Here is a 12,370-nt window from a genome sequence, read left to right as displayed (position 1 = left end):
TATTACTAGTGCGGCCTATTGGGAACTAACCGAATTCACCATGTTACTCAGATTCGGCTCACCAAATTTTTATAAATCTTTAAAAGTACACATATTACAAGAGCAGGCTACTAGGAACTAACTGAATTCACAAAGAAACAGTGTTTCAGTGCGTTAAAACGTTGCTCTATCTTGAATAACAAGCTTATTACATGCGAATCCTATTGGGAACCTACTCAATTCAACATGATACTTAGATTCCGTTCCTTAAAATGTTGCTCGATATTGAAAAGCAAACTCATACAAGCATGTCCCATTGGGAACTCACTGAATTCGCCTAGAAATTTTGATTCCGTTCGTGAAAATTTTCCTATATCCCGAACAGTCCACTTATTACTAGTGCGGCCTATTGGGAACTAACCGAATTCACCATGTTACTCAGATTCGGCTCACCAAATTTTTATAAATCTTTAAAAGTACACATATTACAAGAGCAGGCTACTAGGAACTAACTGAATTCACAAAGAAACAGTGTTTCAGTGCGTTAAAACGTTGCTCTCTCTTGAATAACAAGCTTATTACATGCGAATCCTATTGGGAACCTACTCAATTCACCATGATACTTAGATTCCGTTCCTTAAAATGTTGCTCGATATTGAAAAGCAAACTCATACAAGCATGTCCCATTGGGAACTCACTGAATTCGCCTAGAAATTTTGATTCCGTTCGTGAAAATTTTCCTATATCCCGAACAGTCCACTTATTACTAGTGCCGCCGATTGGGAACTAACCGAATTCACCATGTTACTCACATTCGGCTCACCAAATTTTTATAAATCTTTAAAAGTACACATATTACAAGAGCAGGCTACTAGGAACTAACTGAATTCACAAAGAAACAGTGTTTCAGTGCGTTAAAACGTTGCTCTATCTTGAATAACAAGCTTATTACATGCGAATCCTATTGGGAACCTACTCAATTCAACATGATACTTAGATTCCGTTCCTTAAAATGTTGCTCGATATTGAAAAGCAAACTCATACAAGCATGTCCCATTGGGAACTCACTGAATTCGCCTCGAAATTTTGATTCCGTTCGTGAAAATTTTCCTATATCCCGAACAGTCCGCTTATTACTAGTGCGGCCTATTGGGAACTAACCGAATTCACCATGTTACTCAGATTCGGCTCACCAAATTTTTATAAATCTTTAAAAGTACACATATTACAAGAGCAGGATACTAGGAATTAACTGAATTCACAAAGAAACAGTGTTTCAGTGCGTTAAAACGTTGCTCTATCTTGAATAACAAGCTTATTACATGCAAATCCTATTGGGAACCTACTCAATTCACCATGATACTTAGATTCCGTTCCTTAAAATGTTGCTCGATATTGAAAAGCAAACTCATACAAGCATGTCCCATTGGGAACTCACTGAATTCGCCTAGAAATTTTGATTCCGTTCGTGAAAATTTTCCTATATCCCGAACAGTCCACTTATTACTAGTGCGGCCTATTGGGAACTAACCGAATTCACCATGTTACTCAGATTCGGCTCACCAAATTTTTATAAATCTTTAAAAGTACACATATTACAAGAGCAGGCTACTAGGAACTAACTGAATTCACAAAGAAACAGTGTTTCAGTGCGTTAAAACGTTGCTCTATCTTGAATAACAAGCTTATTACATGCGAATCCTATTGGGAACCTACTCAATTCAACATGATACTTAGATTCCTTTCCTTAAAATGTTGCTCGATATTGAAAAGCAAACTCATACAAGCATGTCCCATTGGGAACTCACTGAATTCGCCTAGAAATTTTGATTCCGTTCTTGAAAATTTTCCTATATCCCGAACAGTCCGCTTATTACTAGTGCGGCCTATTGGGAACTAACCGAATTCACCATGTTACTCAGATTCGGCTCACCAAATTTTTATAAATCTTTAAAAGTACACATATTACAAGAGCAGGCTACTAGGAACTAACTGAATTCACAAAGAAACAGTGTTTCAGTGCGTTAAAACGTTGCTCTATCTTGAATAACAAGCTTATTACATGCGAATCCTATTGGGAACCTACTCAATTCAACATGATACTTAGATTCCGTTCCTTAAAATGTTGCTCGATATTGAAAAGCAAACTCATACAAGCATGTCCCATTGGGAACTCACTGAATTCGCCTAGAAATTTTGATTCCGTTCTTGAAAATTTTCCTATATCCCGAACAGTCCACTTATTACTAGTGCCGCCTATTGGGAACTAACCGAATTCACCATGTTACTCAGATTCGGCTCACCAAATTTTTATAAATCTTTAAAAGTACACATATTACAAGAGCAGGCTACTAGGAACTAACTGAATTCACAAAGAAACAGTGATTCAGTGCGTTAAAACGTTGCTCTATCTTGAATAACAAGCTTATTACATGCGAATCCTATTGGGAACCTACTCAATTCAACATGATACTTAGATTCCGTTCCTTAAAATGTTGCTCGATATTGAAAAGCAAACTCATACAAGCATGTCCCATTGGGAACTCACTGAATTCGCCTAGAAATTTTGATTCCGTTCGTGAAAATTTTCCTATATCCCGAACAGTCCACTTATTACTAGTGCGGCCTATTGGGAACTAACCGAATTCACCATGTTACTCAGATTCGGCTCACCAAATTTTTATAAATCTTTAAAAGTACACATATTACAAGAGCAGGCTACTAGGAACTAACTGAATTCACAAAGAAACAGTGTTTCAGTGCGTTAAAACGTTGCTCTATCTTGAATAACAAGCTTATTACATGCGAATCCTATTGGGAACGTACTCAATTCACCATGATACTTAGATTCCGTTCCTTAAAATGTTGCTCGATATTGAAAAGCAAACTCATACAAGCATGTCCCATTGGGAACTCACTGAATTCGCCTAGAAATTTTGATTCCGTTCGTGAAAATTTTCCTATATCCCGAACAGTCCACTTATTACTAGTGCGGCCTATTGGGAACTAACCCAATTCACCATGTTACTCAGATTCGGCTCACCAAATTTTTATAAATCTTTAAAAGTACACATATTACAAGAGCAGGCTACTAGGAACTAACTGAATTCACAAAGAAACAGTGTTTCAGTGCGTTAAAACGTTGCTCTCTCTTGAATAACAAGCTTATTACATGCGAATCCTATTGGGAACCTACTCAATTCACCATGATACTTAGATTCCGTTCCTTAAAATGTTGCTCGATATTGAAAAGCAAACTCATACAAGCATGTCCCATTGGGAACTCACTGAATTCGCCTAGAAATTTTGATTCCGTTCGTGAAAATTTTCCTATATCCCGAACAGTCCACTTATTACTAGTGCGGCCTATTGGGAACTAACCGAATTCACCATGTTACTCAGATTCGGCTCACCAAATTTTTATAAATCTTTAAAAGTACACATATTACAAGAGCAGGCTACTAGGAACTAACTGAATTCACAAAGAAACAGTGTTTCAGTGCGTTAAAACGTTGCTCTATCTTGAATAACAAGCTTATTACATGCGAATCCTATTGGGAACCTACTCAATTCAACATGATACTTAGATTCCGTTCCTTAAAATGTTGCTCGATATTGAAAAGCAAACTCATACAAGCATGTCCCATTGGGAACTCACTGAATTCGCCTAGAAATTTTGATTCCGTTCGTGAAAATTTTCCTATATCCCGAACAGTCCACTTATTACTAGTGCAGCCTATTGGGAACTAACCGAATTCACCATGTTACTCAGATTCGGCTCACCAAATTTTTATAAATCTTTAAAAGTACACATATTACAAGAGCAGGCTACTAGGAACTAACTGAATTCACAAAGAAACAGTGTTTCAGTGCGTTAAAACGTTGCTCTCTCTTGAATAACAAGCTTATTACATGCGAATCCTATTGGGAACCTACTCAATTCACCATGATACTTAGATTCCGTTCCTTAAAATGTTGCTCGATATTGAAAAGCAAACTCATACAAGCATGTCCCATTGGGAACTCACTGAATTCGCCTAGAAATTTTGATTCCGTTCGTGAAAATTTTCCTATATCCCGAACAGTCCACTTATTACTAGTGCGGCCTATTGGGAACTAACCGAATTCACCATGTTACTCAGATTCGGCTCACCAAATTTTTATAAATCTTTAAAAGTACACATATTACAAGAGCAGGCTACTAGGAACTAACTGAATTCACAAAGAAACAGTGTTTCAGTGCGTTAAAACGTTGCTCTATCTTGAATAACAAGCTTATTACATGCGAATCCTATTGGGAACCTACTCAATTCAACATGATACTTAGATTCCGTTCCTTAAAATGTTGCTCGATATTGAAAAGCAAACTCATACAAGCATGTCCCATTGGGAACTCACTGAATTCGCCTAGAAATTTTGATTCCGTTCGTGAAAATTTTCCTATATCCCGAACAGTCCACTTATTACTAGTGCGGCCTATTGGGAACTAACCGAATTCACCATGTTACTCAGATTCGGCTCACCAAATTTTTATAAATCTTTAAAAGTACACATATTACAAGAGCAGGCTACTAGGAACTAACTGAATTCACAAAGAAACAGTGTTTCAGTGCGTTAAAACGTTGCTCTATCTTGAATAACAAGCTTATTACATGCGAATCCTATTGGGAACCTACTCAATTCAACATGATACTTAGATTCCGTTCCTTAAAATGTTGCTCGATATTGAAAAGCAAACTCATACAAGCATGTCCCATTGGGAACTCACTGAATTCGCCTAGAAATTTTGATTCCGTTCGTGAAAATTTTCCTATATCCCGAACAGTCCACTTATTACTAGTGCGGCCTATTGGGAACTAACCGAATTCACCATGTTACTCAGATTCGGCTCACCAAATTTTTATAAATCTTTAAAAGTACACATATTACAAGAGCAGGCTACTAGGAACTAACTGAATTCACAAAGAAACAGTGTTTCAGTGCGTTAAAACGTTGCTCTATCTTGAATAACAAGCTTATTACATGCGAATCCTATTGGGAACCTACTCAATTCACCATGATACTTAGATTCCGTTCCTTAAAATGTTGCTCGATATTGAAAAGCAAACTCATACAAGCATGTCCCATTGGGAACTCACTGAATTCGCCTAGAAATTTTGATTCCGTTCGTGAAAATTTTCCTATATCCCGAACAGTCCACTTATTACTAGTGCGGCCTATTGGGAACTAACCGAATTCACCATGTTACTCAGATTCGGCTCACCAAATTTTTATAAATCTTTAAAAGTACACATATTACAAGAGCAGGCTACTAGGAACTAACTGAATTCACAAAGAAACAGTGTTTCAGTGCGTTAAAATGTTGCTCTCTCTTGAATAACAAGCTTATTACATGCGAATCCTATTGGGAACCTACTCAATTCACCATGATACTTAGATTCCGTTCCTTAAAATGTTGCTCGATATTGAAAAGCAAACTCATACAAGCATGTCCCATTGGGAACTCACTGAATTCGCCTAGAAATTTTGATTCCGTTCTTGAAAATTTTCCTATATCCCGAACAGTCCACTTATTACTAGTGCCGCCTAATGGGAACTAACCGAATTCACCATGTTACTCAGATTCGGCTCACCAAATTTTTATAAATCTTTAAAAGTACACATATTACAAGAGCAGGCTACTAGGAACTAACTGAATTCACAAAGAAACAGTGTTTCAGTGCGTTAAAACGTTGCTCTATCTTGAATAACAAGCTTATTACATGCGAATCCTATTGGGAACCTACTCAATTCAACATGATACTTAGATTCCGTTCCTTAAAATGTTGCTCGATATTGAAAAGCAAACTCATACAAGCATGTCCCATTGGGAACTCACTGAATTCGCCTAGAAATTTTGATTCCGTTCGTGAAAATTTTCCTATATCCCGAACAGTCCACTTATTACTAGTGCGGCCTATTGGGAACTAACCGAATTCACCATGTTACTCAGATTCGGCTCACCAAATTTTTATAAATCTTTAAAAGTACACATATTACAAGAGCAGGCTACTAGGAACTAACTGAATTCACAAAGAAACAGTGTTTCAGTGCGTTAAAACGTTGCTCTCTCTTGAATAACAAGCTTATTACATGCGAATCCTATTGGGAACCTACTCAATTCACCATGATACTTAGATTCCGTTCCTTAAAATGTTGCTCGATATTGAAAAGCAAACTCATACAAGCATGTCCCATTGGGAACTCACTGAATTCGCCTAGAAATTTTGATTCCGTTCGTGAAAATTTTCCTATATCCCGAACAGTCCACTTATTACTAGTGCGGCCTATTGGGAACTAACCGAATTCACCATGTTACTCAGATTCGGCTCACCAAATTTTTATAAATCTTTAAAAGTACACATATTACAAGAGCAGGCTACTAGGAACTAACTGAATTCACAAAGAAACAGTGTTTCAGTGCGTTAAAACGTTGCTCTATCTTGAATAACAAGCTTATTACATGCGAATCCTATTGGGAACCTACTCAATTCAACATGATACTTAGATTCCGTTCCTTAAAATGTTGCTCGATATTGAAAAGCAAACTCATACAAGCATGTCCCATTGGGAACTCACTGAATTCGCCTAGAAATTTTGATTCCGTTCGTGAAAATTTTCCTATATCCCGAACAGTCCACTTATTACTAGTGCGGCCTATTGGGAACTAACCGAATTCACCATGTTACTCAGATTCGGCTCACCAAATTTTTATAAATCTTTAAAAGTACACATATTACAAGAGCAGGCTACTAGGAACTAACTGAATTCACAAAGAAACAGTGTTTCAGTGCGTTAAAACGTTGCTCTATCTTGAATAACAAGCTTATTACATGCGAATCCTATTGGGAACCTACTCAATTCAACATGATACTTAGATTCCGTTCCTTAAAATGTTGCTCGATATTGAAAAGCAAACTCATACAAGCATGTCCCATTGGGAACTCACTGAATTCGCCTAGAAATTTTGATTCCGTTCGTGAAAATTTTCCTATATCCCGAACAGTCCACTTATTACTAGTGCGGCCTATTGGGAACTAACCGAATTCACCATGTTACTCAGATTCGGCTCACCAAATTTTTATAAATCTTTAAAAGTACACATATTACAAGAGCAGGCTACTAGGAACTAACTGAATTCACAAAGAAACAGTGTTTCAGTGCGTTAAAACGTTGCTCTATCTTGAATAACAAGCTTATTACATGCGAATCCTATTGGGAACCTACTCAATTCACCATGATACTTAGATTCCGTTCCTTAAAATGTTGCTCGATATTGAAAAGCAAACTAATACAAGCATGTCCCATTGGGAACTCACTGAATTCGCCTAGAAATTTTGATTCCGTTCGTGAAAATTTTCCTATATCCCGAACAGTCCACTTATTACTAGTGCGGCCTATTGGGAACTAACCGAATTCACCATGTTACTCAGATTCGGCTCACCAAATTTTTATAAATCTTTAAAAGTACACATATTACAAGAGCAGGCTACTAGGAACTAACTGAATTCACAAAGAAACAGTGTTTCAGTGCGTTAAAACGTTGCTCTCTCTTGAATAACAAGCTTATTACATGCGAATCCTATTGGGAACCTACTCAATTCACCATGATACTTAGATTCCGTTCCTTAAAATGTTGCTCGATATTGAAAAGCAAACTCATACAAGCATGTCCCATTGGGAACTCACTGAATTCGCCTAGAAATTTTGATTCCGTTCTTGAAAATTTTCCTATATCCCGAACAGTCCACTTATTACTAGTGCCGCCTAATGGGAACTAACCGAATTCACCATGTTACTCAGATTCGGCTCACCAAATTTTTATAAATCTTTAAAAGTACACATATTACAAGAGCAGGCTACTAGGAACTAACTGAATTCACAAAGAAACAGTGTTTCAGTGCGTTAAAACGTTGCTCTATCTTGAATAACAAGCTTATTACATGCGAATCCTATTGGGAACCTACTCAATTCAACATGATACTTAGATTCCGTTCCTTAAAATGTTGCTCGATATTGAAAAGCAAACTCATACAAGCATGTCCCATTGGGAACTCACTGAATTCGCCTAGAAATTTTGATTCCGTTCTTGAAAATTTTCCTATATCCCGAATAGTCCACTTATTACTAGTGCGGCCTATTGGGAACTAACCGAATTCACCATGTTACTCAGATTCGGCTCACCAAATTTTTATAAATCTTTAAAAGTACACATATTACAAGAGCAGGCTACTAGGAACTAACTGAATTCACAAAGAAACAGTGTTTCAGTGCGTTAAAACGTTGCTCTCTCTTGAATAACAAGCTTATTACATGCGAATCCTATTGGGAACCTACTCAATTCACCATGATACTTAGATTCCGTTCCTTAAAATGTTGCTCGATATTGAAAAGCAAACTCATACAAGCATGTCCCATTGGGAACTCACTGAATTCGCCTAGAAATTTTGATTCCGTTCGTGAAAATTTTCCTATATTCCGAACAGTCCACTTATTACTAGTGCGGCCTATTGGGAACTAACCGAATTCACCATGTTACTCAGATTCGGCTCAACAAATTTTTATAAATCTTTAAAAGTACACATATTACAAGAGCAGGCTACTAGGAACTAACTGAATTCACAAAGAAACAGTGTTTCAGTGCGTTAAAACGTTGCTCTATCTTGAATAACAAGCTTATTACATGCGAATCCTATTGGGAACCTACTCAATTCACCATGATACTTAGATTCCGTTCCTTAAAATGTTGCTCGATATTGAAAAGCAAACTCATACAAGCATGTCCCATTGGGAACTCACTGAATTCGCCTAGAAATTTTGATTCCGTTCGTGAAAATTTTCCTATATTCCGAACAGTCCACTTATTACTAGTGCGGCCTATTGGGAACTAACCGAATTCACCATGTTACTCAGATTCGGCTCACCAAATTTTTATAAATCTTTAAAAGTACACATATTACAAGAGCAGGCTACTAGGAACTAACTGAATTCACAAAGAAACAGTGTTTCAGTGCGTTAAAACGTTGCTCTCTCTTGAATAACAAGCTTATTACATGCGAATCCTATTGGGAACCTACTCAATTCACCATGATACTTAGATTCCGTTCCTTAAAATGTTGCTCGATATTGAAAAGCAAACTCATGCAAGCATGTCCCATTGGGAACTCACTGAATTCGCCTAGAAAATTTGATTCCGTTCGTGAAAATTTTCCTATATCCCGAACAGTCCACTTATTACTAGTGCGGCCTATTGGGAACTAACCGAATTCACCATGTTACTCAGATTCGGCTCACCAAATTTTTATAAATCTTTAAAAGTACACATATTACAAGAGCAGGCTACTAGGAACTAACTGAATTCACAAAGAAACAGTGTTTCAGTGCGTTAAAACGTTGCTCTATCTTGAATAACAAGCTTATTACATGCGAATCCTATTGGGAACCTACTCAATTCACCATGATACTTAGATTCCGTTCCTTAAAATGTTGCTCGATATTGAAAAGCAAACTCATACAAGCATGTCCCATTGGGTACTCACTGAATTCGCCTAGAAATTTTGATTCCGTTCGTGAAAATTTTCCTATATCCCGAACAGTCCACTTATTACTAGTGCGGCCTATTGGGAACTAACCGAATTCACCATGTTACTCAGATTCGGCTCAACAAATTTTTATAAATCTTTAAAAGTACACATATTACAAGAGCAGGCTACTAGGAACTAACTGAATTCACAAAGAAACAGTGTTTCAGTGCGTTAAAACGTTGCTCTATCTTGAATAACAAGCTTATTACATGCGAATCCTATTGGGAACCTACTCAATTCACCATGATACTTAGATTCCGTTCCTTAAAATGTTGCTCGATATTGAAAAGCAAACTCATACAAGCATGTCCCATTGGGAACTCACTGAATTCGCCTAGAAAATTTGATTCCGTTCGTGAAAATTTTCTTATATCCCGAACAGTCCACTTATTACTAGTGCGGCCTATTGGGAACTAACCGAATTCACCATGTTACTCAGATTCGGCTCACCAAATTTTTATAAATCTTTAAAAGTACACATATTACAAGAGCAGGCTACTAGGAACTAACTGAATTCACAAAGAAACAGTGTTTCAGTGCGTTAAAACGTTGCTCTATCTTGAATAACAAGCTTATTACATGCGAATCCTATTGGGAACCTACTCAATTCACCATGATACTTAGATTCCGTTCCTTAAAATGTTGCTCGATATTGAAAAGCAAACTCATACAAGCATGTCCCATTGGGAACTCACTGAATTCGCCTAGAAATTTTGATTCCGTTCGTGAAAATTTTCCTATATTCCGAACAGTCCACTTATTACTAGTGCGGCCTATTGGGAACTAACCGAATTCACCATGTTACTCAGATTCGGCTCAACAAATTTTTATAAATCTTTAAAAGTACACATATTACAAGAGCAGGCTACTAGGAACTAACTGAATTCACAAAGAAACAGTGTTTCAGTGCGTTAAAACGTTGCTCTATCTTGAATAACAAGCTTATTACATGCGAATCCTATTGGGAACCTACTCAATTCAACATGATACTTAGATTCCGTTCCTTAAAATGTTGCTCGATATTGAAAAGCAAACTCATACAAGCATGTCCCATTGGGAACTCACTGAATTCGCCTAGAAATTTTGATTCCGTTCTTGAAAATTTTTCTATATCCCGAACAGTCCACTTATTACTAGTGCGGCCTATTGGGAACTAACCGAATTCACCATGTTACTCAGATTCGGCTCACCAAATTTTTATAAATCTTTAAAAGTACACATATTACAAGAGCAGGCTACTAGGAACTAACTGAATTCACAAAGAAACAGTGTTTCAGTGCGTTAAAACGTTGCTCTCTCTTGAATAACAAGCTTATTACATGCGAATCCTATTGGGAACCTACTCAATTCACCATGATACTTAGATTCCGTTCCTTAAAATGTTGCTCGATATTGAAAAGCAAACTCATACAAGCATGTCCCATTGGGAACTCACTGAATTCGCCTAGAAATTTTGATTCCGTTCTTGAAAATTTTCCTATATCCCGAACAGTCCACTTATTACTAGTGCGGCCTATTGGGAACTAACCGAATTCACCATGTTACTCAGATTCGGCTCACCAAATTTTTATAAATCTTTAAAAGTACACATATTACAAGAGCAGGCTACTAGGAACTAACTGAATTCACAAAGAAACAGTGTTTCAGTGCGTTAAAACGTTGCTCTATCTTGAATAACAAGCTTATTACATGCGAATCCTATTGGGAACCTACTCAATTCACCATGATACTTAGATTCCGTTCCTTAAAATGTTGCTCGATATTGAAAAGCAAACTCATACAAGCATGTCCCATTGGGAACTCACTGAATTCGCCTAGAAATTTTGATTCCGTTCGTGAAAATTTTCCTATATTCCGAACAGTCCACTTATTACTAGTGCGGCCTATTGGGAACTAACCGAATTCACCATGTTACTCAGATTCGGCTCAACAAATTTTTATAAATCTTTAAAAGTACACATATTACAAGAGCAGGCTACTAGGAACTAACTGAATTCACAAAGAAACAGTGTTTCAGTGCGTTAAAACGTTGCTCTATCTTGAATAACAAGCTTATTACATGCGAATCCTATTGGGAACCTACTCAATTCAACATGATACTTAGATTCCGTTCCTTAAAATGTTGCTCGATATTGAAAAGCAAACTCATACAAGCATGTCCCATTGGGAACTCACTGAATTCGCCTAGAAATTTTGATTCCGTTCTTGAAAATTTTTCTATATCCCGAACAGTCCACTTATTACTAGTGCGGCCTATTGGGAACTAACCGAATTCACCATGTTACTCAGATTCGGCTCACCAAATTTTTATAAATCTTTAAAAGTACACATATTACAAGAGCAGGCTACTAGGAACTAACTGAATTCACAAAGAAACAGTGTTTCAGTGCGTTAAAACGTTGCTCTCTCTTGAATAACAAGCTTATTACATGCGAATCCTATTGGGAACCTACTCAATTCACCATGATACTTAGATTCCGTTCCTTAAAATGTTGCTCGATATTGAAAAGCAAACTCATACAAGCATGTCCCATTGGGAACTCACTGAATTCGCCTAGAAATTTTGATTCCGTTCTTGAAAATTTTCCTATATCCCGAACAGTCCACTTATTACTAGTGCCGCCTATTGGGAACTAACCGAATTCACCATGTTACTCAGATTCGGCTCACCAAATTTTTATAAATCTTTAAAAGTACACATATTACAAGAGCAGGCTACTAGGAACTAACTGAATTCACAAAGAAACAGTGTTTCAGTGCGTTAAAAC

The sequence above is a fragment of the Rattus norvegicus genome, chromosome 17, assembly GCF_021556685.1.
Source record: "Rattus norvegicus strain SHRSP/BbbUtx chromosome 17, alternate assembly SHRSP_T2T, whole genome shotgun sequence".
In the NCBI taxonomy this organism is placed as follows: domain Eukaryota; kingdom Metazoa; phylum Chordata; class Mammalia; order Rodentia; family Muridae; genus Rattus; species Rattus norvegicus.
The sequence above is the reverse complement of the archived record's forward strand: the minus strand, read 5'-3'. Positions refer to the sequence as shown.